At 43.5% G+C, this 27,259-nt stretch overlaps 1 long non-coding RNA gene across 3 annotated transcripts in view; it reads left to right on the forward strand.

Moving 5' to 3' along the window:
- Positions 1 to 25,493, forward strand: part of LOC132367953 (uncharacterized) — a 226,595-nt gene extending 201,102 nt beyond the window's left edge. For all 3 annotated transcript variants that reach the window (XR_009503884.1, XR_009503889.1, XR_009503890.1), the window contains one exon: positions 25,141 to 25,493. This is a non-coding gene — a long non-coding RNA (uncharacterized LOC132367953). The remainder of the gene's footprint in view (positions 1 to 25,140) is intronic.
- The last annotated feature ends 1,766 nt before the right edge of the window (positions 25,494 to 27,259 follow it).

Consider the following 27,259-nt stretch of genomic DNA (forward strand, 5'->3'; position numbering starts at 1 on the left):
TGTACATGAATGTAAGTTTTCCTTTCTCTGGAATAAATGCTTATGGGTGCATTCTCTGTGTCATACATTTGAGTGATTCAGTTTCTCTGTAACCTAGTCAGCATTGTGTGTTATTCCTATTTTTCATTTTGTCCATTATGATAGCAAAAATTGAGTGGGACTATATCAAACTATTGATAAAAAGCTTCTGCACAGCAAAAGAAACTATAAACACAATGAAAAGACAACCTATGGAATGAGAGAAAATATTTGCAAACTATATGTCTGATAAGAGATTACTATCCAAAATATATAAAGAACTAAAAGAATAAAAAAAAAATCTGCTTTAAAAACAGGTAGAGGAACTGAATGGACATTTTTCCAAAGAAGACATACTAATGGCCAACAGGTACATGAAAAAGAGTCTCACTATCACTAATCATCAGAGAAATGCAAATTAACCCACAATTAGATACCATGTGACAGCTGTTAGGATGGCCATCATGAAAAAGCCAAGAGGTAACAAGTGCTGACTAGGATGTGGAGAAAGGTGAACCCTTGTGCACTGTTGGTGGGAATGTAAATTGGTGCAGCCACTATGGAAAACAAAACGGAGGTTCCTTAAAAAATTAAAAATAGAACTACCATAGTATCCAGCAATCTCCCTTCTAGGTGCATATCCAAAGGAAATGAAAATGCTATCTTGAAGAGGTATCTGCACTCTCATGTTCATTGCAGCACTACTAAAATAGCCAAGATATGGAAACAGACTAAGTGTCCATCAACAGAAGAATGGATAAAGAAGAGATGGCATATATATATATATATATATAATGGAATATTATTCAGCTAGAAGAAAGAAGGAGGGCTTCCCTGGTGGCGCAGTGGTTGAGAGTCCGCCTGCCGATGCAGGGGACACGGGTTCGAGCCCTGGTCCGGGAAGATCCCACATGCCGCGGAGCAACTAAGCCCGTGCGCCACAACTGCTGAGCCTGCGCGTCCGGAGCCGTGCTCCGCAAAGAGAGGCCGCGACAGTGAGAGGCCCGCGCACCGCGATGAAGAGTGGCCCCCGCTCGCCACAACTGGAGAAGGCCCTCGCACAGAAACGAAGAACCAACACAGCCAAAAATAAATAAATAAATAAATTTAAAAAATAAATTAAAATTTAAAAAAAAAAAAAAAAAAAAGAAGAAAGAAGGAAATCCTTCTTCATGAATGAAGAAGAATTCATCCATGTGACATGGATGGACCTTGAGGGCATTAGTTAAGTGAAATAAGTACCATAGAGAGAAGAAATATTGTTAATGTTTACCAAGGAGGTTTGCTGGACTAAGTTTTCATAAGTAAGTACAAGATTCCCCATTTTACTTAACAGTAAAACCCAAACTCCTTGACTCATCTTTTAAGAACTTCCTAGAGCTGCCTGTCCAATGTTATTCTTGTTGTTTATTCATTCAACAAATAGTCATTGCACTCAGGGCCTGTGCTGGGCTCTAGAGAAATAGTGGTGGACCTTGTAGGGCTTGGTGTATGACAAGGAAAACATAGATGAAATAACTATTACACAAGTGTGATGGGTGTCACAACAGTTGGCTGCAGAGTGCAACAGGCATGTGATGTGGGGTCATAAAGTTCCATTAGAGGATGGAGAAGACCTCCCCAAGGAAATGACTTTTAAATCCAGTGGCAGTTAGCTAGACTAAGAGGTGGAGGGGGAAGAGAAGATTCATAGGGGTCAACATAGATGAGATTCAGAAGTGGAGATGAGCCTGGCCCATCAAGGAATTGAAAGGCCTTTGAGGCTCGAGGTAAAAACAAGGGTGAGAGGGGCAGAAAGAGCTGGAGGGGTAGCTCCAGGCAAAGGGACAAAGTAAACAATGTCGCTCTTTGCTAAGCACTGGACACAATTCCCTGCCTCCTTGCTTTTCATCTTACAAACGTTGGTCCTTGATTGCCAGCCACATCATGCCCACTCCTGGTGTACACGATCTTTACATCAAAATCCAAAGCTAATGCTAATACCTCTAGGAAACCTGCCCTATTCTTAGAAGGGAATGACTCCCCTCCTCTCCCTTGCTCCTTGCATCATTGCCATGAGCAGACACGTGTCCTCAGCATCCCTCTTTGCACGCTTTGGGCTCACTGAGGATAAGGCTGTGATATCCTCATCTTCACCTTTGTCTCCCTCTCACCCAGCTAACTACATACTTGTTCCCCTAATATAAGAACACCTTTGATCTCCTCCTTTGATTTCTTTTATTGTGCCACACACTTAATCGGAGTCAGTAAATGTCTATAGAATTAATCAAGCAATGAGAAAGAGAAAAACATCATCTAAGAAGCAAGGGTTGCCCCCAAGAAGACCAAGGCTGAGGACGGCCCAAAGGATCCAGCTGCTGGATGTTGTCACCTAACCACAGCCCTTGCAGCTGGGCCATGAGTCCTTTTTTGAAGGAGGATCGAACAGCAACAGTGGTTGTTACCCAGTGTTGGACCTTTATCAGCCAGTGCTCTCTGTAAGTTTGTGCTCATGAGTTAGACATCCAGAAGGACATGCCTATTTCACTGTAGCAGTATCCCAGGGGATTTCATTATTGTCACAGGAATTTCCCAGCCCAGGCTCCAAGTGAGAGCCACGGTTGTCACACAGCCTCACCCCATTACTAGCCGCCAGCCTGGCACTTCGCGACAGTGGCAGCTGTTAGCACCCTGTGGACAGCCAGGTCCAGGGAATGTCTGCCTTGTTCTGAATCTTGTCAGGGGACAACCCCACCCTGACCTCACTGGTCCAGGGGGTCAGGCTGAAGTCATGGGTGTTCTGCGGCTTCTGGCACTACTGAAGATGGCTTCAAATACTCTAAGAAAGACAAATGAAACCAACCACTGGGACCTACTTCTCCCATGTCAGACGCAGCCCATGCGCTAAAAAGGAGCCCATCCTCTTTCCTAGTGTAAGCAGTTAATGTTTTAAAGCAACATTTAAAGCTATAAATGAATATGCTTTATGGTGTTCAGAGCTGGGATGTGGGCAAAAGTTGGCATCGTTGAGTCAGATTGGATTGGATACTCAGACCAGTTTTGTGACCAGAGGCAAATAACTCTCCACTCTCTGAACTTCGTGTCTGTTTATAGCACTGTGAAGAGGAAGAAACTGGTGATTTTTAAGGCCTCACCTGGCTCTAATATTCTAGAATTTCCCATTGTAGACTCTAACTGGCACACTTACGCTGGGCCAGTGATTCTGTTGGTTCCTTTCACGTCTATTATCTACTTATCCTCGCATCTCTGTAGATTTAATATTCCCACCAATCCTGATGTTCCCGACAAGGAAGCTGCAAAGTGATGGGGGAGCGAGCGGAGTGACTCTTCTGGAGTCACATAGATGTCAAAGGCAGCACTGGGATTAAATCCAGGTGGTCTGACCCTTGCAGCATCTCCCTGACCTCAAAATTATCTCCGCATTCATATGTGAACACCCCTGCCAGCCACCAGAACCCACAGAGTGTACTGTGTCGTGACAAGCAGAAGGAAGGAGAAGGGGATTAAGCTGCAGAATGAGAAACTGAAATTGGAATAAAAAGAAATGGCCTGAAAGTATGTAGGTACCAGAGTGGAAATAAGAACAGCTGCATTTTTAAAGACAAAGATGCCCATAAACCCAGAATGTTTGAATCTGGTCCAGGCTGAACACCAAGGCATAGGTTAGGAGTCCTGCAAGCCTCTTTTCATGTTTGAGGCAAAGAGTAGAGTTCAGAAATGAAGACCAGCAGAATGAGAAGCAGAACTATTCATGATGGATGATGGTCTTTATCTTCTTAAAGATTTTCTTTATAAAATAAAAAAAACCCAATCCTTTCATTTTAGAGAGTATCTTTTATTTAAGAAATTGTTTCATTACTATGTCTCATCTAATTTCCACGAAAATTATTTCCATTAGATGGAAACATAATTAACCACATTACATATGTGAGAAAACTGAGGCTGAGCCAGGAAAGATGAAATTAGACAAATTTCCTCCTGATCTCTGGATTCATAGTCTTCATACCTCATTGATGTGGCAGACACAGCTGGTTGGCTACCCAATAGCCATGTTTCCTTTTCTTCCTTAGTAGCAGACTCTATTTTATTTTCAGCGAGACATTAAGCAGAAAAGATTATGTTTCCAAGCCTCGCTTTCAAGAAGGGTTGATCATGTGACCAAGTTCTGGACCAACAGTAAGTAGACTTTTGTGGGATGATTCCAAGAAGACCTTTTAAAGGGACCTGAATCAATGAGGGTAGATGCTTTGTACTCCTCTCTCCTTCTTCCTTCCTGATGCCTCGTCATGAAAAGCAGAAGCTCCATCCACCATCTTGGGTCATGAGATGACCTTGGCATCTCAAAAAGCCAGGCATTGGGATGGAAAAGTCAGAATAATAATGGGAAGCTGAGTGCTTGAGGATCCTGAAGTGGCTATGCCAATGTTGGCTAGACTTTCTCTGGAATTTTTTATTTGAGAAAGAAATAAATGATTTTTGTAAAGCTGCTATTATTTGGAGGGGGCTTCTTTTATATGCAGCTAGCCTTAACCCTAGCCATGACAACCAGACAGCGTAATTTGAGAAGTGATGCAGAAAGAAGATTGTATCCACTGTGAGACCTGGTCCTCCTTTGCTTCACATGACCACACGAGGAAGAAAGGAATAATGGACGTTACATAATTCATCAGACACCAGCTGCCACCAACTGTATGACAATTATCTTATGTATCACCAAGAAAGAAAAAAACATTGCCAATTAAACTATGACATGCCACTGATGGCAAGATACAAATCAATTTCAGAAATGTTAAGATGTGAGGAAAAAACAACCTATGAAATTTGAAGACTCAGAATTTAGCGAAGCACAGAGCTTAGATTTAAAATTCATCAGATCAATCCATCCTCCCATCCCTATTTTGAAGAAAGGAAAACTGAGGCCCATCCAGGAGCAGTGACTTGTCTAAGTTCAGCAGTGGAACCAACATGAGAATTGTTACTGTAAATCAAGAGCTCTTTAATAGGTCCCAATAAAGACCAAATTTTTACCTTGACTGCTAGTGACATGTTTATTTAATCAACCACCTGTTCCTGTTTTTCTCTCTAAAATACGTGGCACTGAATAGGCAGAGACAATGGCCCTCACCCCTCCCACACACAATGGACTCTGCAGTCACAAGAGATGACGGAGGCAGATTTCACAGAAAATTTGCATTCACACATTATAGGACCTTGGTCAGCAGCTCTGAAGTAGATGGAGAGCACCAGGTAGCCACAGAGAACCACAGGTAGGAATCTTCTGAAACACAGGAAATTGAGGTGGCCCAGCAGTAGTTGATGGCTGGGACTCCAAGGGGGCTCAGCTCAAATCTCTGCTCCCTCCTCCTACACAATGAAGAGACACTGGTGAATGGTGCCCATCACAGAGGACACCAACCATCTAGACACCCAGTTATCAGAGATGGAAGCAGTCTGAGAGATTATGTGTCACTCCAGCATACGTGTAGATAGAAATGCTTCTCATCTCTCATAGTGTGATAGGGGCTAGAAAGACCATACTAGCGCCAGTGAGGTTGATTCTGGAGGCAAAGAATAAATTACAGAGGCCACTTCAACCATTCACAAAGGACACCAGGGTCTTGGACCGAAGAAGTGAAGCCGGAAAGAATAAAAGGGATGATCCAAGCAAACATCTATAAAGCTTCGAAAATATCAAGCTTCTGAGGTCATTTTCCTGGTTTTGGTACCATTTCTTCTTCTGCTGCAAAAAGTCAATGTCCTCACTCTCGACGTTCCTCGCTGCAATCTATCCTTCTTTTAGACGATGCATAAATAAGGCGTGAATGACTAATAACATTGTAGATGGCTGATGACAGCTGCATTCATATAGGGAATCCAAGATAGTCTAAATGATGTAGTTGTGATGGCTGAATGCCAAACACCGCCCTGAGAATGGAAAAGCACCTGAGTTACTGGGACTTCCATTGCTACTGACCTCCTCACCAGCCTTTCCTGCACTGAGGATACTCGCATGAAAAATAAGCATGGATTTCCCAATTTTTTCCTGACAACAACAACAAACTCAATATGGGGTATGTGTGTGTGTAAGAATATTCAAATTAGTGAAATTTTTGCACAATAAAACAATGTAAAGAAAGGTAAAGGATTACTTTTCAAAATATACAAGAGCAAGGATTGGACTCATATAGCACAGGGAAGCAGAAATGTCTCGGAGGCCTGCTTTAAGGAAGACATAAGAATGGTTCATAATTAGCAGAAGACTTGAAACTGGATTTTTCTCTGATACTTCGATCAAACAAGACGGAGTTCATGAAAAACCTCTAAAACCTAGAAAGCACCATAGACATGTTTCTTCAACGCCACATGATTGTTTGCATTGGTTTTGTTCTCACAGTGCATTGATTGTATTTCAGCTGAGTCCTCCCCACATTCAGAGCTAGAATTATCTTTACCTTACCGAAGAAAAAATAAAGCTTCAGAAAAGTAACTAGCCCAAGGCTAGCTCTTTCCAAAATTGTACAGCTGTCTAGATGGGGGACAACGGGCAGGGAGTGGAGTTCCAAAATGCAAGACCTCTTCCTTGCAACTGATCCCAAGGAAAGGAAGACAGAGCTGATATTTATTGGTCGCTTACCATAGTTGGGAAAACTTTTAAGCATATCATCGCCTCAGGCACTCCCCCAACAAACTTAAGGAGGTACTATCTTTATCCCCACTAAACAGATGAGAAAACTGAGGCTCAGAGAGGTTAGGAACCTGCCCAAGGTCCCCCCAAGGAGGCGGAAGAGCCAGATCTCAGGCAGAGGTCTGGTAAACACCAAAGACAAGGCTAGTCTTTCTCAGTTCAGAGCTTTCCCACCCCGAGGCCATAAATATGCATTTAGTTTATTTACCATAATAACGCCTCCCAGCTCCTCTGGGAAAAGAGGACCTAAGAGTACCTTCAATCTGGATGAATCTTGCTGCACGAGGAATTCATTTCTGGAGCAAGCAAATGGTCTCCCTCTCTCTGTAAACCTGCATTCTGCCAAATGCATATATATCGAGGACTTCGGAACACTGAGACATTATTTTCCCTGCAAATCCTGGACCATTTAGAAGGAGATCAGACCTTGTTTGCTTGGCAGGGGAACTGTGTTAGTGATTCGTTCCGAAGCATAAAAGAACAGGACAGAAACAGTCACTGGAAAAAAGGTGTACGAGACCTGAGAAGAAGGGCAAAGTCAGGGGTGAGAGGGGAATGAAGGGGAGGAAGGAGGAAGGAGAAGGAAGAAGGAGGCAGCAGCTCTACATGCCGCCGGACTGAAGATGCCTTTGAAATACAGACACCAGATCAGATCTCAGTACAGCAGCCGATCCTAAGCTTCTAGAAAAGAAACTGGAGTTAACACTTCTGTCTGTCCAGAAAGGCAGCTGGAAGATACAGATAAAAGAAGGGCTACTCCTTTCCTCCCCCCACCTACCACCCCCCATCACACATAACTTTGAATGCAGCCGAAGGCAGGGGAGAGAGAGTGCTGGGCCCAAAGACAGGGGTAGGCCGGAAGGAGGGAGCGGCCTGAAAGCTGATCAAAAACACTTTCAAGTTAAGATTAAACTCTGCAGATTGCAGGAGGCCAATTTAATGGGAAACGTCCCTTGTTCTCCCTGTCCCCTCCTCTGGCTTCCCATGGGAAAGGGACCGGGCTGTGATGTTCCTCATCAGAGAAACCCCTGGGTACCAGATCTTATCCAAATGAGCAGCTGCGAAAGGCTAGAAAGATAGAACTGGGGAAAAAATAGTTTACAAAGTGTTGAAAGGGAGAGAAGGGTGGGAAAGGGGGATTTTAATTATCCTGCATCCTTTCTGTGGAGGGGCAGGACACCCAGGGACATTGAAAGGCCATTAGCTCTGAAAGATGAAACTGGCTGGGGAAACAGGGTATCTGGGCTCCAGCTCCAGCTCAGCTCCTTTGCTTTTCCTGGCCTCAGTTTCCCGATATGACAAATGGAAAGGGTGGGGCGATGTTGAGATTGAAATTGTGCTATACTGAGCCCATGTGTACAGTGGTTAAACCTACAGTCTATTCAAATCCCTCCTTGAAGCCAAGTCAGGCCTTCTGAGCCTGGGAATAACAATACCTACCTTGAAGTGTTGTTGACAGATTAAAACACAGAGTGTGCTTTAAGCTAGGATCTGGCACACAGTATGTGCTCAATAAATGCCAGGGTTTATAAAAAAAAATCTGTTGCCAGCTGATTTCACGGGGCTCTTAGCCTAGGTGAGTATCATTTCAGTCTTTGTAACCAAGAAGTCTTTGTAACCTCTCACTGAGATGGTTGGGTGGAAACATTTATCTGTTTTTGGTTCAGTCATTACGTGGTAAGAACCTGCTGTGTCCAATGCTGAAACAAGTTAGGGACATGGGTGAAAAACACAAGACAACAATGTACATGGAAGAGAACACTGCTGGTGGTGAAGCCAAATCCGGCCTCTGTACCCCGCCACCAATTTAAATCTCAGAGACAGAGTTTTGGGTGAAGTAGAAAAGAATAGCTTTATTGCTTTGCCAGGCAAAGGGGGCCACAGTGGGCTAATGTCCTCAAAACTGTGTGTCCCGACCTGGAGGGGTTGGTGAGGAGTTTTATAGTAATGGTTCAAAGAGGGCGTGATCAGCTCGTGGACATTCTTCTGATTGGTTGGTGGTGAGGTAAGTGGGAGTCGGCATCATCAACCCCCCCAGTCTGGGGTCCGTGAGCCTGTGAACAGCATACAGTTAACTTTTTCCACCTGGTATATCCCTTGAGGGGGAACCAGGACCCTGCCCCAAGACTGCACTATTGTTTCTTAGTTGTTCCCCCCTTATCTCTTCATCCCCTCCCTTCCCTAATTAGCGACTGCTTGAACCTGCCCATTGGAACTCAGGGAAGGTCATGGAGGCTGAATGAAGCCTATTTCCTGTAATCAAGAAATGGGGGACACAGAAAGGCTTTTGTGCCCAGGAGTCCCACAGTGTACTGTTCGGTATCATCCTCTCCCACCTATAAGCTGTGTGACCCTGACAAGTGCCCTAATTTCTCTGAGCCTCAGTTTCCTTTCTGTGAAATGGCGTTGATCATGATTTCTACCTGTTAGGAGCATGGTGAGGATTAAATGAGTTAATCCATGTGAAGTGCATGAAACAGCATGTGCATACAATCAATATGTAAGCTACTGTTGTTTCTAGATGGTTCAGAATCGTTCTGCAAAACATGGTGGGATTTGGGGGAGGGGAAGCTCCTATAGGTATAGATCTGAGACCCGGCCCTGCAGGTTATTTATCTTATCCCTAAGCCTCAGCTTTTTCATCCAAAATACGGGGCTTGTGGGTATTCAGTGAGGTGTGTGATGGCCAAGTGCTCTGTAAACATGAGGTCAACACTGGTTGTCACTTCTCATCAGTGGAAATGGGGAGTTATTTCCAAAAGGTGTAGGGCTATGCAGTTATGGGCGATGAAGGAATTCTAGAGACCCATTGTACTGCCATATTGCTCTTGGCTAACAGCATTGTATTCCTCACTCAAATATTTTAAGAAGGTAAATCTCAGTGTTCTGAGATTCACAATGTTAAGTGTTCTTATCACAAAAACAAACAAACAAACAAAAATCAGGGAAGGGCCTGAGGAAACTTTTGAAGGTGATAGATATGCTTATTACCTTGACTGTGGTGATGGTTTCCCAGGTGTATGTGTATTTCCAAGCTCATCACATTGTATACTTTAAATATGTGCATTTGGTTGTTTATCAATTATACCTCAATAAAGCTGTTTAAAACAGGAAATTTTTTTATATGAACACAATTCTATATTATGAATATATTGTATTGTAGAGGGAAAAGAATAAACAGAAAATTATTAAAGACTCATACTTTTTCAATAAGTACAAATTAGATTTTGCTCAGTATTCAATACTATATTACTATGTATAAATAAACAAGCAAATGAATAGATAGATGATAGATAGATAGATATAGATAGGTAGATAGATGATGATAGATAGATAAATAGATAGATAGATGACAGATAGATATTCCCGTTAGCTCTAAAGTACTTTCCATACACTCAAATCCTAGGATGATATTCTGCACCTCTTAGGGTTATGTTTACACATCCTTCTGGCTGACAGGATCAAGCATGTGGTTGAGTATCATCCCACAGGGCTCTGGGAGCATGTTAGCATGTCTCCAGCTGGACAGCCATGAAATCGGAGGCAGAACTAAGTATGGCTAATTGGATGTCCTGTAGGGTATCCAAAGACAGGGTCTCCAACCTGCCTGGGAAGCTCCAAGGCCATCAATGGTCACAAAGAGCAGGGCATTTTCTGCCTCCCTTCTTCTAGTGGCCAGAATGCCACTAGAAGACGGAGAGAGGCCAGTGTGAAGCCATGGCAGCCCCAAGGAGGGTCGATCTGCCATCAACTTTTTCTTCTAATCGATACCCTTTTTCATGCTAAGAACAAAGCCCATTGCTTCAATTCCATTCCACCACTTGCTGTAGGAGCAGGTGCAGTACGGAGGAAGGACAAGGAGTTGGGTCACATCATGACTCTTCTCTGGACCTCAATTTCTTCATGGGGAAATCAGAGCTAAAGATTCTTAAACTATCTGGAACATATAATATTCTACATTTATATCTTCAGCTGCAAAGTGAGCATCGTATAGTTGTGGAGGACAGATGTTAAGAAGACTCCTTAATCCCCACCAGCTGGTATTCATGCACTTATACAATCAACTCCCTTTGAGTGTGGGCAGGGCCTGCAGCTTGCTTTGAACCAATATGGCAAAGATAATGCTATTTCTGTGATTAGTTAATGAGGTTGTACCATCAGCCTTGCTAGAAGACTCTCTCCTTGCTGCTTTTGTGGCCATGTTGGGGAGGCCCACGTGGTAGGGAACCTGTTAGAAACTAAGGGTGACCTCCAGCCAACAGCCAGCAAGAAACTGATGTTCTCACTGGACAACCACATGCAAAAGAATGAAACCTGATGACTATCTTACACTATACACAAAAATTAACTCAAAATGGATCAAAGACTTGAATGTAAACCTGAAGCCATAAAATTCCTAGAAGAAAACATAGGTGGCAACCTCATAGACATCAGTCTTAGCAATCTTTTTGTGGAGCTGTCTCTTCAGGCAAGGGAAACAAAAGCAAAACTAAACAAATGGAACCACATCAAACTAAAAAGCTTCTACCCAGGGAAGGAATCCATCATCGGAACAAAAAGGCAACTTACTGAATGGAAGAAGACATTTGTAACTCATATATCTGACAAGCGGTTCATATCCAAAATATAAAAAAAAACTCATACCACTCAACAAAAAACAAACAACCCAATTTAAAAATGGACAGAGGATCTGAAAAGACATTTTTCCAAAGATATATAGATGGCCAACATGTATCAATACATGAAAAGATGTTAAACATCACTAATTATTAGGGAAATGCAAGTTTCCCTACGTGAGATATCACCTCATCCATGTTAGAATGGCTGTTGTCAAAAAGATAAGAAACAGAAAATGCTGGAGAGGATGTGGAGAAGGGAACTCTCGTACACTGTTGGTGGGAATGTAAGTCGGTGCAGCCACTATGGAAAACTGTATGGAGATTCCTCAAACAATTAAGACTAGAACTACCACATGACCTAGTAATTCCACTTCTGGGTATTTATATGAAGAACATGAAAACACTAATTTGAAACAATATATGCACCCTTATATACATTGCAGCATTATTTACAATAGCCAAGGTATGGAAACAACCAAAAGGTCCATCAATGGATGAATGGATCAAGAAGATGTGATACACACACACACACACACACACACACACACACACTCACACACACAATGGAATATTACTCAGTCATTAAAAAAAAAAGAATGAAATCTTGCTATTTGCAACAACATGGATGGACCTTGAGGGCATTATACTAAATGAAATAAGTCAGACAGAGAAAGACAAATACCGTATGATTTCACTTTGGATGTAGAAAACCAAAATAAACAAACAAAATAAAATAAAAACAGACTCATAAATACAGAGAGCAGATTAGTGGTTACCAGAGGGAAGGGGTTTAGGAGGTGGGCGAAATGGGTGAAAGAGGTCAACAGTAGGGTTTTTGATAACAACTAGACGGACGTGTGAAGGTGAGCACTTTGCCGTGTATACAGATGTAGAATCATAATGCTGTACACCTGACACTTATATGATAAAAAGAAAGAAAAAAACTGATAGCCTCAGTACTATAGCTGCGAGGAACTAAGTTCTGCCAAAGCCACATAAGTCCACAACCACCCAGTTGAGCCTTGAGACGAGAGGGCGACCCAACCAATACGTTAACTTAAGCCTTATGAGCCCCTAAAGTGAAGGAACCGGGTAAACTGTGTCTGCAGTCCTGACCCATAGAAACTGTGAAATAATAAACGTGTGTTGCTTGCAGCCACCAAGTTTGTCTTAATATTGGTAACAGCAATAGATAACTAATACAATAGGAAAAAAATGTTTAAATAATGCAACAATGAAGATATACAATAAATAATTCTTTTTTTTTTTTAAGTATTTATTTATTTATTTACGGCTGTGTTGGGTCTTCGTTTCTGTGCGAGGGCTTTCTCTAGTTGCGGCAAGCGGGGGCCACTCTTCATCGCGGTGCGCGGGCCTCTCACTGTCGCGGCCTCTCCCGTTGCGGAGCACAGGCTCCAGACGCGCAGGCTCAGTAGCTGTGGCTCATGGGCCCAGTCGCTACGCGGCACGTGGGATCCAGACCAGGGCTCGAACCCGTGTCCCCTGCATTGGCAGGCAGATTCTCAACCACTGCGCCACCAGGGAAGCCCAATAAATAATTCTTGAATGGACTGTGGTAATAATTGTGGTCATCAGAACATAACTGAGATGTTATTCAGTGCCTTCTTCTAAAGGAAGCTTCCCTCTACACAGCCCCTGTTTATACCATGTAATCTGGTTCTCTCCAGCAACGATTAACTCAGCTCTGTGCAGTGAAAATATAATGTGAGCCAGAGATGTGATTTTAGATTTTCCCATAGACACATTAAAGAAGTAAAAGGACAAGTCAAATTGATTTTAATAACGTTCAATTTAACCAATACATAAAAATACTATTTCAACACGTGGCACAAGCCACATTTCAAGTGCTCAATAGCCACACGTGGCTGGTGACTGTGGAGCCAGCAGAGGGTTAGCAGGACAGCTGCCCAAGAGGTGACTAATTCATAGACTGGCTGTCCATCGGAGAATCAACCCTCTGATCTCTCGTGACAAGATGAGCTGAATCAGTCACATTTTTTTCTCTAGGCAGTTTGAACTAAGAAACATAAAAAGACTGCCAGTTGGTGTTAGGAGCTGCAACTGAAAGGTGAGGAGGGGACCTTCAGAAGCTGTGAGAAGCCAGGAGCAAGTTTTGGTGGGGAGGAAAGGATCTCAGAAACTCTGGAAGCAGAGAAAAGCAAATGGCAGCAGAAAGCAGATAATAGAGTGTAACTGGAGGCATGTTAATAGCAGGTTATTGGAGTAAAAAAGGGTCCTCTCTTCATTCATTTAGCAAACATTTATGGAGGATATCCCATGCACCAAGCACCGTGCCAGGCACTGGGAGTACAGTAAACAACAAAATAGATGCAGTCCTTGCCATCAAGGAATTGATAGTCTAGTGGGAAATAAAAGATATGAAACAAATAGCTATGCAATAAAAGTACAGCTACAAAAAGAGGGCTTGGAGAGAGACTGATAGGCTATTTACATTGTATGGGGAACCAGCGAAGGCCTCTTAGATGAAAGGGCAATGAAGCTAGATCCTGAGAAAGGATCAGGGGTTTCCTGGTGACAAGAGGAGGCAAGAGTGCCCAGGCAGAGAGATGCGTGCAGGCCGGCATGGACGCAAGAAAGACCTGGGTGCTCAGGGGCTAAAGGGAGGCTGTGAGCACAAGTATAGTCTTGAAGCCAAATCCAGCCTCCGTACCCAACACCGAATTAAATCTCGGCGTTTCAGGTGAAGTAGAAAAGAATAGCTTTATTGCTTTGCCAGGCAGAGGGGGCCACAGTGGGCTAATGTCGTCAAAACTGTGTGTCCCGACCTGGAGGGGGTAGTGAGGAGTTTTATAGTAATGGTTCAAAGAGGGCGTGATCAGCTCGTGGACATTCTTCTGATTGGTTGGTGGTGAGGTAAGTGGGAGTCGGCACCATCAACCTTCAGGTTCCAACCGGTCAGGGTTCTCCGTGCTTGTGGGCAGCATACCGTTAACTTCTCCCACCTGGTGGAGGTTTCAGTATCTGCAGAACAGCTCAGAGATACTGTTGTGTGTATCCCTTGAGGGGAACGAGGACCCTGCCCCAAGGCTGCACTACTGTTTCTTAACCGTTCCTCCCGTGTCTCTGTATCCCCTCCCTTCCCTAATTAGCAACCGTTTGAACCTGCCCTTTGGAACTCAAGGAAGGTCATGGAGGCTGAATGAAGCCTATTTCCTGTAATCAAGAAATGGGGGACACAGAAAGGCTTTTGTGCCCAGGAGCCCCACAGGGCCCTTCTCGGTTTCAGTCTGAATACGGACAGGGCTCTGAGTTGAGGCTGGGGAAGCAGGCTCTCTGGTGCAGGGCCTTGGAGGCCACACGGAGGGGGCCCTGAACTCCTGCCGGGGCTCCAGAAGTCACCGTGCACCCACATATTTCAACTCCCATGCCCATGACAAGATCATTTGGCATCCTTCCCCACCCTGACATGAGGTCTACACTGGTTCTCGTGGGCAATGCAGAGGGCATCCTTTCTCACCAAATCCCATTGGCTAAGAGTGTTTTTCAATGGGACTCTGGGACTCAGATTCAATTGGTATGCAGAAAAGAATACTGTGGAATAAGTACCCACAGTGGGTCTCCTGACATGAAGTCCTGTTTGCCCTGCTGGCTCAAATCAGAGGTCTATGTCCTTCATTCCTTCTTTCAGTAAGTGTTTATCGAGTGCCTACTGTGCACCAGGCACTGTACTAGAAGCTGGCAATATGTGGAGAGCAAAAGAAACCCATCCTCTGTTCTCTTGATGCCAAAAGTCTTGTACAGGATCCGGACATAATTCAAATAACCACACACATAAGCATGCACAGTAGTTACAGCCAGGCTAAGTGCCACAAGGGAAAGCTCAGTGAGCATTGAGGGCGTATAGCAAGGTGCCCAGTCTAGTCTGGGGGATCAGGGCAGACTTCCCTGAGGAAGTGGGGTCTAAGCCAAGATCCAAAGTATGCGTGAGAATAGGGCAGGTGAAGGGAAGAGTGGGCATCCCAGGACCTCTGTTTACAAGAGCAGGAAAGCACAGCACCTGTTTCCCTGGAGTCTGCAGTCCACGGGCTGCTACTCCTCACTTCCAGGAGCTCTTATTCCAATTTCATCTGTCAATTTTTCTAAGTCTTTATCACACTTTATCAAAATGTGTATCAGTATGAGAAAGCGAACGTCTGTCACGCCTCCCCTTGGGCAACGGCAAAATTGAAATCCTGCGAAGAAGACGGCACGTTTCTTATTTTAATTATTTTTACATCTTCCTTGGCTGATCTCTGTTTTGCATGACTCTTTTCATTCCTTTCTAGAAGCAGGCTCCACTGTCTCCCTGGGTAGAAAATATGCGTGTCTCTACTGATGTAGAAGAAGTTTCGAGCATGTCAAGGTGTCAATGGGAGAAATAATGTGAGGGAAGAGGTGTCGAGAGAAAGCAACTTATGTAAAGAACATATCTCCAAACGTGGGGGTCGTCTGAAGAGCAATAGACTCAGAGGTGAACTTGGACTCAAATTTCGACTAGCACGCTATGTAGCTGGATGACCTTGAGTCTGCCAGCGCACTCAGTGTCAGAGCCTGTTCTGAGTGCTTGGCAAGGACTGGCTCATTTAGACTGTACATCTCTTTGAGATAGGAGCTGCTATTAACCCTATGTACAGTTTAGGGGAGAAACAGGAGCCTACTAGCTTTGCCCCAAATGCCCCAGGAGTCAGGGCAGAGCTGAAATACAACTGTGAGCAGTGTGTCTCCAGAACCCCTACTTTAATCACCAGGCTTGACTTCCTTGGTGCAGTAAAAATGTGAGTCACCTTTAAATATGGGGAACCTTGAGACACAGAGGAGTTAATCACTTGCTGAAATTCACACAGCTAGGAAATGTCAGAGCTGAGATGTGAACTCAGGTAGTCTGGCTTCAGAGTCCTGCCCTTATCCACCGTATGCGGCTGCCTTGGAAGATGGTCATGCCTCCGTGAACCTGGTCATGTCTTTGCTGGCCAGAGCAGCTTAGTGAGGAATTCCTAGGTGCCCTGGCCATAGAGAGAAAGAAAATAAGCAGAATTGCCACCTCTAGGGATGGTTGTCTGGTGGGGAAAATAGGTGTCAAGCAAACAAAGAGCAAGTGCTATGAAGGGCAGAACAAGGGCGCTCTGGGGGTTGGGGTGTGCTTTAAACAAGGCAGTAATGATACAAGATCTGGTTTAGTGTCTGGCTCAGAGTAGAAAGCCAGCAAATGGAAGGTATTCCTTCTTTCTTGGTCCATGAACATGGAAGGGAAGGGGCTGAGCATGAGGTATTGCAAAAGGAATGTCAGGGTGGGAAAGACACCATAGCGGTCACTGGGTAGAATCCACTGCCCAGAACTCAAAACTCCTAAAAAGTATTCTTCCAGTCACCGTTAAAATGCCTTCTATGGCAGACAACTCACTACATCAAATAAAGAATGAGGACACGTTAAGGGATAAAATATACGTTAAGGTTGGGGAGGGGTTAGAGTTATTAATCTCTGAAAATGGGGGAAGATGACTTTCCCATCAGAATTTTTGTGACGGGTAATTTAGTCCGCAAAACTCTTACGATGATGCTTAAACTATAGTAAGTAAACACCTGGTAAAAGTTAGTTCTTATTATTCATGGTGTTATTATTATTATTGTTGTTGTTGTTGTTATGTGGTACCTAAGAGTTCCAGTTTCAAAGTAAACAAACCTGGGCTCAAAGCTCACCTCCATGATTTATCAGCTGCAAGGCCATGGGCCAGTCATTCACCATCGCCAAGCCTCAGTTTTCCCATTAGTAATGCTGACATCAAAGAGTCAAAGGTTTTGCATCTGACGTGCTCAGCACGGTGTCTGACTCCCAGTCTGAACCCAATACAGAGAAGCTCTTCTTATGAAGGAGAAGTGGACAGTTGGGCCGCTTATGAGGAGGTGCACATGCCATAGCCTGCTTATCGCAGAGGAGAAGAATTCAAGGGCTCAGACTGTACTGTTTCTTCCTCTGAGTTACACGAGAAACCATCGCTTTCCTACCATTTTCCCTGCCCCATTTCTTCTATTGTATCCTAGAGCTCCCCAGGAAATGAGACGTCACTGTGGGACGGTCAGAGCTGTGCAAAGGTGGAACTGGCTGCCTTAGAAGGCAGGGAGCTCCCGCTCAAGGAGGTTTTCAAGCTGAAAAACCATGATAGAGATGCTACGGAGAGAAATGAATCGAGGGAGGAGAGCTGGGCAGATGGTGTGGGTCATGGTTGTCAAACTGTGTTCCATGGAACACTGAACGTAGGATGTGGCCTCAGGTTTAGCCATAGAGGATGTGGAAGGTCAAATGGCTGAAGGTCCAGGCTCCCCTCCCCCAACTTCAACAAGAGAATCTCCATGTTTATTGTTTTTTGGATGAAGGTTTATATAAGTTAGCTATTGCCATGCAATTGCTGTTATAAAATACCACAAAACCTCAGTGACTTCAACAGTGAGCATTTGTCTCTCCCTTGTCTGCATAGTTCAGTTGACCTAGACTGGGCAGTTTTGATCTTGGCCATGCACACTCATCAGGGTGGCGGGGGAGGGCGGGGGAGGGCAGGAGTAGGGGGTGGAGTTGATTGATCTGAGTTGAGTTTGGCTGGAACAGTTTGGTTCTACTCTGTGTGTCCCTCATCTTTCTCCTGGAACCCGTGGGCTAGTCTAGGTGTGCCCTTCAAAGGACTCATCACATGTCTCTCCCATATTTTAGACTATTTGGAAAAGCAGACACTTCTCTATATGCTATGGCCTCAGAAGGAAAGCAGACACAGCCGAGAACACTAAAGCCATTTGACTTTCTGAATGGATTTGGTTTTTACTACATAACTAATTCTGCAGATTGAAGCTTACAAAAACAGCATTTTTGAAGGAGAGGAAATGACTTTTTGCTGTCCATAAACATGACTTTGCTCATTAAGACCTAAAACCTAAGGGACCCAGAATAACAAGTGGAGAGCATAAAACCACAGAAAGGGGAAGAAACATGGATAGTGCATGAAGAGAAATTTCCTCTCCACTGAGAAAGGAGATTAAAGTATGACTGGATGACAAGAGGAGGTGTAGAGGAGGAGAAATACTAGATCTTAGGGTCCCCCAGCTTCCCAGTCTCCCAGGTCAGTTTTGGATGTGGGATTGTATTGGTTAGTTATTGCTATGTAACAAACACAAAATCTTAGTGACATATTTCAATACGCTTTTACGCTCTCAGATCTACCAGTCAGCTGGGGGTCAACTTATTTAGGCTGGGCTTGCCTGGGGTGGTTCTGCTCTATGTACCCCTCATCCTCCTTGGATCAGAGGGAAAGCTGAGGAATGTTATCTTGGTGATGGCAGAAGCACAAGAAGGCAAGTGGGGGAACAGAGAAGGCCTATGAAGGCCTAGGCTTAGAAATGACACATCATTACGTTTGCCTCATTCTATTGGCCAAAGCAAGTCACATTGCTGAGCTTAAAGTCAAATAAAGCAGGAAGGTTGGGGGTGTGGGGGGAGAAGTGATGTGCCCTGTCTTCGTGGAAAGAATTCCAAAGTCCCATGCAAGGAGCATGAATACCAAGAGTGGCAAGAGTAATGCAATCTACTCAGAGTGGAATGTAGAAACCCAAGTGAGCTTGGGGGATTACAGGGCAGGGGTACAGTTACCTGGCAATCAAGGACCCTGCACAGGCCAGGCACCACGGCTGAGGAGATGTTCAGTGGCTGAGCCAGGGACAGACTCATAAATTCCATACACCCCCAGGGGACGCTGAGAAAGCAGACCAGTGGAGCATGGAGGTGTTGGTGGACCCGAAGTGACAAGGTTGGGATGCACAGGAGGAAGTAAGAAGATCTGACAATTATGGGTAGGAGACAGACCACCAACAATAAATGCATTTGGATGGAGGCCCACAAGGTCCCAATGCCCACCTGTTAATATCAGGTTGACAAAAGTAAGGGCCACTGGAAATTAGCTCACCCCTCCCACTTTGGGGAAATGAGGAGGAGGGAAGTAGAGAGCATTTTGACCTGCCTACATCCCAAATTGATCACATTTAAATCTGAAAGTCACTGAGTTATTTAAATGTACAAGATTAAGTTTCTTGCCCCTGGCAGAAATGGGGACTCACAAGCTGAGGACAGTTCCCAAGAAATAATGAAAGTGACATCTAAGCATTGTTTATAGATGGTTGTGACTGTAAACTTTAAACCTGCAAATTAATATGTGTCTACTTCTGTACATTGTAATCACTTTTTTTTTTTTTTGCTGGACTTCATCTTGCTTTTCATCAGAAGATCAATTACACTGCTAATGGAAATCTTTCAAAGGCTTGTGTCAAAGCCCCATGTGAAGAAAAGGAGAGACACCCTTACAGAGACTGAAGCTCTGCACAGACCAGCTGGCTTTCTCAGCCCCTCCTCTTCTCTGAGCTCTCACAGATACTGACAGATGCTTTTCTGCATCAGCTAATGTGGAGGGAGTCTGGTTGTCTAGCATACTCCAGGGGAAGTTTTAACTTGTGGCTGAGTGCATTGATTATGTTTCTTTTTCTTTTCATTCTGTGTTTCTGGGAGCGGGTGGGGGGTGGGAAATGAGCCCAGATTGGAGCCAGGCTGTCCTTACTTGACTTACCAGTATTTGGAAGGCATTTAAGATTTTCTCTTTTCTATTGGAATGAGAGTGAAATCCAAAATTCCTAGCTGTCTCTAAATACCAACTGACTAAGCTTGAAGACTCCCAAAATAAACAGCTTAGCATTCCGGAGAGTTACCAGAGACCTGGGGGTTTGGTGAATAAAGCACGTACCTCTTGCCCTCCTCACTCATATTCTGCTCATTCGGCCCCTGCATTGCCAAGGAAGCGGACGTGTGTTTGTTTTGTAGCCAGTCAATAAGGGATGAGTTTCTAATACTTTGGCTTGTGATGCTGCGGCCCCAAAATAGAATGTTATGTTGGCAACAAGGTGAAATCCAAATTCAGCAGGGTTAGTTTTTCGCCCTTCCTTTCTACCCGCCCCATACCTAGCTATCCTTAAGGGGTTAATTCCAGTCTCAAACTCCCTCCGTGTATCCTCCCATAACACATTAGCCTAGCCTCATGCCTCCTAGCTCTTAAGCAACATTTATTATAGGGTTGACGGCACTTGGCATTCCCTGCCCTGTACAGACATTACTAATAGATCAGAGCACGTCTTCCTGCTGATCTCATATGCAACCTCACAATTCTCTGCTCCAAGCAGCCAGTACTGATCAATGAGAATTGGCACTTAAGGTGAAACTGCTTTGTCGTACCAGATTTAGATTCTATTTTGAACCTCTAAGCACTCAGAATAAAAATAAGTAAAATAATAACTACCATTTATTGAGCAAAAACTATGCAAGATGCTTTTTAAATATCACCTCATTTATTCCTTTTTGCAACATCGCCAATTAAGCGTCATGTTCCCCCATTTCACAGATAAGAAAACTCAGAGGGGTCAAGTAATTTGCACAAGGTCACACAGCTGGGAAGAAGTGGTGGGAGTGGAGTGAAAGTCTAGTTCTCTTATTTGTTGAGGGCCCTGAGGTTTTGATTTCTCCAACAATCCACCATGTCCTACAGCTGGTTTGTCCCTAATGTGCCATGCTATTTCATACTCTGAGGCCTTCATTTACATAACTCCTTTTTCCCAGAACGCCCTTTACCCTTTCCAATGGGTAGAAACCTTCTTATCTCCAGAGAACCAGCCCCACAGGCATCATGTCCTTTAGAAAACCCTTCCTGGTCCAGATATAACTAACCCCATCCTTTTGCCCTGCCCCCTCCTTCAATGTCCCAACACTCAAGTGGATTCTGACCTTTAAAATTCCTCTTAAAAGCAAAGTCTAAGCACTATTTATTCTTCTATATCAAATCAGTACTAAAAGAACGAATGAATGAACGGATGAATGCAACCCTCTTCAAACAGGAAGACATAACTAGATGGTGCTATCCAATGGAGCATACTCAGAGCGGAGACCCAGCCCTCTGACCAGCAGAGTGAAGGTCTCAGCCAGGAGACACAGGGTGTCAGACTCAAACGGCCAGGCCAGAGGAATGATGGATGGATATGGCAGCCTTCTCATTGGTCTCCACCTCTGTCTGCCCCTCCAGCTCTCCTCCACACTACCCTAGGGTTATCTTTCTCAGACAAACAACTGGCCATATTCCTCTCCCTCCACCCCCACCAATAAACCCTTCCCAATTGCCCCCAGGAAAAAAAAGAGCCCAAACTTTTTAACATGGCACACAAGGCTCTCCATCATCTAAGCTCAGACATACTCTCTAAAGCCTTCTCCTGCTTCTCTCCAATCCTGACATCCCAGTAACCTCAAGCAGCTTGAATCTCAACAGGAGCCAGCTGATTTCTTGTGTGTGGACTTTTACTCACACTACTCTCTTCCTGAAATGACCACCTTCTTCCTTTTATCCTGGGGAGCTTGTCCTCGTTCTCTGTGACCCCGCCCATTCATCACCCTCTCCTGGCTCCCAGACTAGGTCAAGGATCCCCCTGTGTGCCCGTAGCCCCTACCTTAGCCACGACACTTTCCTGTGCACCTATAAGGCTGGCAAATCAGTGCACAGACCATGTTTGATGAAGGAAGGGTCAGGGTCAGGAAGGATTAGATCCAGAATTAATGTCTAAACTGAAGTGTGGGTTAAGGCCAGCGGCTCAGAACAAAGACCAGGATGGCAATTTGAGTTGGAACTTGGTTTCTATGGGTTGCCAGCCCATATTACAGGGGGCTAGCATGTATGGTGGGGGACACAACTTAATCCTCTGACCGCTCTGGGCAAGAAGGAGGATTAGAATCCACAACCCTATTTGAAAAGAACAGTCTAAATGCCTCTCTCTACCTATGGATGTCTCCCTTGACCCTGAGTCTCTGGGCTGCTCCTACATGATGAGAAGTGTACTGTCTCTCTTTCTAGGTCTCTCTGATAATGATACTGAACTTGAACTAAAGTCTTTGACCTTTCTTTTCCCATTTCCTACTATTATTCTTGACATAGTTGGCTGGGCTAGGTCCACCTCTTTCTAGCTTCTGGGACTCAATCGCTTCCCTTCTTCTATTTTCCACTAACTATAACAACAATAACACTAGATAGTTACACATTAGGGGATGCTCGTGGCGAGCCAGGCTCTGTGTTCCACGTGCATCACCACACTGTATCCTCCCAACATTTTTCTGGTGCCCAGAGAAGTAAAAAAAATGTGTCTGATGACACACAGCTAATAGGTATAATGGCCAGCATTCCAACCTGGTTTTCTCTGGCTCCAAAGCACTAAGAAATTTCTCCTTTTGTTCTTAAAAAATTTCTCCTCTGGAGGCACCCTCTCTCCCTGCCAGGGACTATGAACTTCCAGCAGACAAAGAAAAAGCCACCTCTAATACATTCTCTCTACCCTGGTCTTTTTCCTTTCTCAGTAAATCCATGTGAGAGTAAAGTGTTTGATGGACAGTTTAATAGAGCTCTCCTTAAACCTGGCCACATTAATGATTTGGGGCTGGCTAAATGTCAACTTCCTTAGCTCAATAGCTATTTTCCTTCCTTAACAATCAGTGTTTCATCTGGGGTTCTTTATTTGGTGGACAGGGTACAGTGCTTTAATGGGTCATCACCAAGTCAGTGGACCTGGGATTTAAGCTGGATTCACTGTGTGACCTTGAGTAAGTCATTTAACCTCTCTGGACCTTAATGGTTCTAAAATGGTGACAGTGATGTCCAGGTCCTGCCTACATATTATGAGGGCGTATTTCATCGTGTCTGTAATGATCTTTAAGCTCCTTGGAAAAGGGACCGAGATACATTAATAAATGTTTAGCCCCACTGTGTTCTTAAGTATAAAAATGTAACCTTTCTTCACAGATTGTTTTGCTACCTTACTGCCACTTGGATACTGCAGATGAGTTCTGTCCACTAAACTTGTAATGATCTGTAATTTACTGGAAACTGGGAATTTTGTTTTTCTTTGACGGCATTTTTATAGTTCTTGAGCTAATGTAAATTGAACTATCTTCTATAAGAAAAGAGAAAAAAGGAGCTTTATCTTGATTCTTTCATATACTATATGCCATAGACACTCAGCCCCATATTACCAGACAGAGAAATTGAGCCTCAGAGATGTTAAGTAACATTCCCATGGTCACACAGCAAGCAAGTGGTGGAGTTGCGACTGAACTTTATGTCTTTAACCAGCAAGCAATATTGTCTCCAAATGGATAGAGACAAGGTCCAGGCAAGGGCAGGGCAGAGTGAGTTGGGAGCTTCTGAGCAATGGGGAAGCTTTACTCTGTGGCTGCAGAGTGAGTTGAGATGTTTAAAGGCTTAGAATCTATGTTCAAAGCCATAAGCAATGATCACTTTTATTTTCTAAAATCTTTTCTTACTTTTAAATTCCCTGACTCTGGCCCACTTCCAAAGCCTTGGGTTATATGTTTAGATAATAAAAGTTGTCATCCTGGGTCCTGCTTGTGCAAAATTGCTGCTGCAGCTCAGCCCAGTGTCCTGTGGGGAAACACAGAGCAAAGAGCTTGACATAGGAATGGCAGTCTTTATTAGATAATATCCCAAGACTGCAGACGTATATTTCAATAGAGTGACTCCTCACCTATCTGAGGATTTAGATACGCTGACCATCTCACTGGTTCAGAATCTGATCTGGACATCACAGCGGCACAACCTCCAAAGACACAGGTCAAGTCAAGCACTTACAGGCTCCATCTCATTTAATCCTCACCACCAGCCCTTTTTGCTGAGGAAGGAACAGAAGCTCAGAGAGGCTGAGTAACTTGCTTAAGGCCACACAGCTAGTAAGTGGTAGTGCTGGTCCGGGTACCCCAGCTGCATGTTCTTAATCACGGTTAGATAGAATAAAATGACAAAAAGCACACAGCTTACAACCCAAAGCTATAACTACCAGCTTGGGTGCTCTACTCCAAGGCAAGCACTACCTTCTCTTGCTTGGTTTATTTACGCCAAACTGACAGCAGAGATCTAACCTTCACTGCATTGTAGACACTGGAAGAGGCTGCAGACACCGCAGCAGTGAGGGAGATTAGTCGGGGGAGTCACAGGTCTGGGAATGAGGATGTCTGGGTCTTCCTTCTGGCCTATCGGCTAATTCACAGTTCTTAGGTTCTCAGCAGTGAGTTGAAAAGTTTGACTAAGTGGTCTCTGAGGATGCTTTGGGCCAGAGAGTATATAAAGAAAAATAAAATAAGACACAGTCCTTGTTTTTGAGGAAGGTACAGTCTCCTAAAGGAGACAGATGAAATACACAACTCTAAGACAAGGCAGACAAAAATTAGCGTTTGATAGAGGAAGATGTGGAGAGTTTTTCATGGGAGCCAAGAGTGGAAGGATTCATTCCAAACCAAGATACATCATGGCACAGGTCCTATTGCAAGAACACTGTGCATCTTTTTTTTTTTTTTTTTTTTTTTTTTAAAGCTGAATGATAGCCATTGCTTTCAGATTAATGGTACTGGATAGACTAGACCATTGGATAGACTGTTTGGCTAAGTGTGAAGTGCTTAATACCTCAGTTATGTGGACAATTCATCTATCCAGAAAGTCACCTCCTGGCTTTTCCCCCCACAGTCAAGGTTTATAGCCCAATAGCTCAATGTTCCTACAAAAGGGGCTTGTACTCAGTAATGATTCTGGCTTGTTCTGTTGTAGAAGCCAATTTATTTTATCCTTGTGGAATAAAATCCAGTTGTCTTTGAGTCTTTCTTCTGAATCACATCTAATTTGATTCTTTATTAGTGTTAGTTTTATTCTTCTTTTCTTTTTTTGTCTGAAGTTTTATGAATGGCCCAGAACTGATGCAGAAGTAAATTGATGTAATCGGAGAGGCTTCTGAAACGGAATGAGAACCTGATGGCCCTTGGAGAAGCAGAGGAACTCGAGGTCTGACCCCTCCCCCAACAGGGGGCTTTGGCAGAAGGGAGACACAGCCTGCCCTTTGAACTCTGGTTACGGGAAAATCTGAATCCAGGACTTGAAACCTTCCTATGACCTAGTCACTATTTTCATCACCAGCCTCTGCCCTCTCCTGCACCCCCATGGGCGTCTCAGGCCACATTGAGATGTTTCATTGGTTTTTTCTTTTCCATTATCATTTATTACAGGGTATTGAATTTAGTTTCCTGTGCTATACAGTAGGACCTTGTTGATTATCTATTTTATATATAGTAGCTTGTATCTGCTAATCCCAAACTCCTACTTTATCCCTCCCCCACTCCCTTTCCCTTTTGGTAACCATAAATTTGTTTTCTATGACTGTAAGTCCGTTTCTGTTTCATAAATAAGTTTATTCGTGTCATATTTTAGATTCCTCATGTAAATGATATCATATGGTATTTGTCTTTCTCTATCTGACTTACTTCACTTAGTATGATAATCTCTAGGTCCATCCATGTTGCTGCAAATGGCATTATTTCATTCTTTTTTATGGCTAAGTAGTATTCCATTATATATATATATATATATATATATATATATATATATATATATATATATATATATATATACACACACACATATATATATACCATATCTTCTTTATGCATTCATCTGTTGATGGGCATTTAGGTTGCTTCCATGTCTTGGCTATTGTAAATAGTACTGTGAGATGTTTTATTGTTATCCCTTTAATTGCTTCATGATTTTTCCCATTGCCAGTGTTTCATATCCTATGCCCTCTGGCTGGAAGACACAGCTAATCCACCTCTCCCACCCCCAGCCCTCCAAATTATATTTATAATTATTTTCCACTTACTCATAGCTGTCTCTGGAAACCTTCCCTGAGGCCCCTAGGTCTGAGTGAAGCACTGCCTCTGGGCTCCCTCACACAGGTGTACCCCTGATCTACCTGTGAATTTAACCATTGATCCATCCCTCCCTTGTTAGACTATAAGTTCCCTGAGAGGAGGGGCCATGGCCACCTCCTTCACCCCACTCTGCCATTTACCAACTATGTGACCTTGAGGAAGTCACATAACCTCTCTGTGCCGGTTTCCTTACCTATAAACTTGGGGTAATAACATAGAACTTTTACATGGATTAAATATAAATATGTGCAAAAAGCTTAGAGTGGAGCCTGGCACACAGCAAGTACACAATAAATGTCAGCTGCGGTCATTACTTACCACTGTGCTGCCAACACTCAACACAGTGCCTGGGACAGAATTCTTGCCCAGGAAATATTTTCAAAGAATGAATAAATAAACCTCATGTTCTACAGTTTTCACTGTCCATCTGAAAACCGAAGGGACCTCAGGGATCGCTGGTACCCATATAGATTGTTTCCTTGTGCATTTATTATTTTTATTCAGAAAAGTGTAAAGGGTCATAAGAACAAAAGAGCCTTGCTCCCCTGCTCCTCTAAATGAGATCATCTGGTCTTTTTATTTTTTATTTTTTAAATAATTTTTATTGGAGTATAGTGGATTTACAGTGTTGTGTTAGTTTCAGGTGTACAGCAAAGTGAATCAGTTATACATATACATATATCCACGCTTTTTTAGATTCTTTTCCCATATAGGCCATTACAGAGTATTGAGTAGAGTTCCCTGTGCTATACAGTAGGTCCCTATTAGTTATCTATTTTATATATAGTTGTGTGTATATCAATCCCAATCTTGCAATTTATCCCTCCCCCCTGGTAACCATAAGTTTACTCCCTGGTAACCATAAGTTTATTTTCTACATCTGTAACTCTATTTCTGTTTTGTAGATAAGTTCATTTGTACCCTTTTTTCAGATTCCACATATAAACAATATCATATGATATTTATCTTTATCTGTCTGACATACTTCACTCAGTATTACAATCCATCCATGTTGCTGCAAATGGCTTTATTTCATTTTTTTATGGCTGAGTAATATTCCATTGTATATATGTACCACATCTTCTTTAT

This window comes from Balaenoptera ricei, chromosome 6, assembly GCF_028023285.1.
Source record: "Balaenoptera ricei isolate mBalRic1 chromosome 6, mBalRic1.hap2, whole genome shotgun sequence".
Taxonomy (NCBI): domain Eukaryota; kingdom Metazoa; phylum Chordata; class Mammalia; order Artiodactyla; family Balaenopteridae; genus Balaenoptera; species Balaenoptera ricei.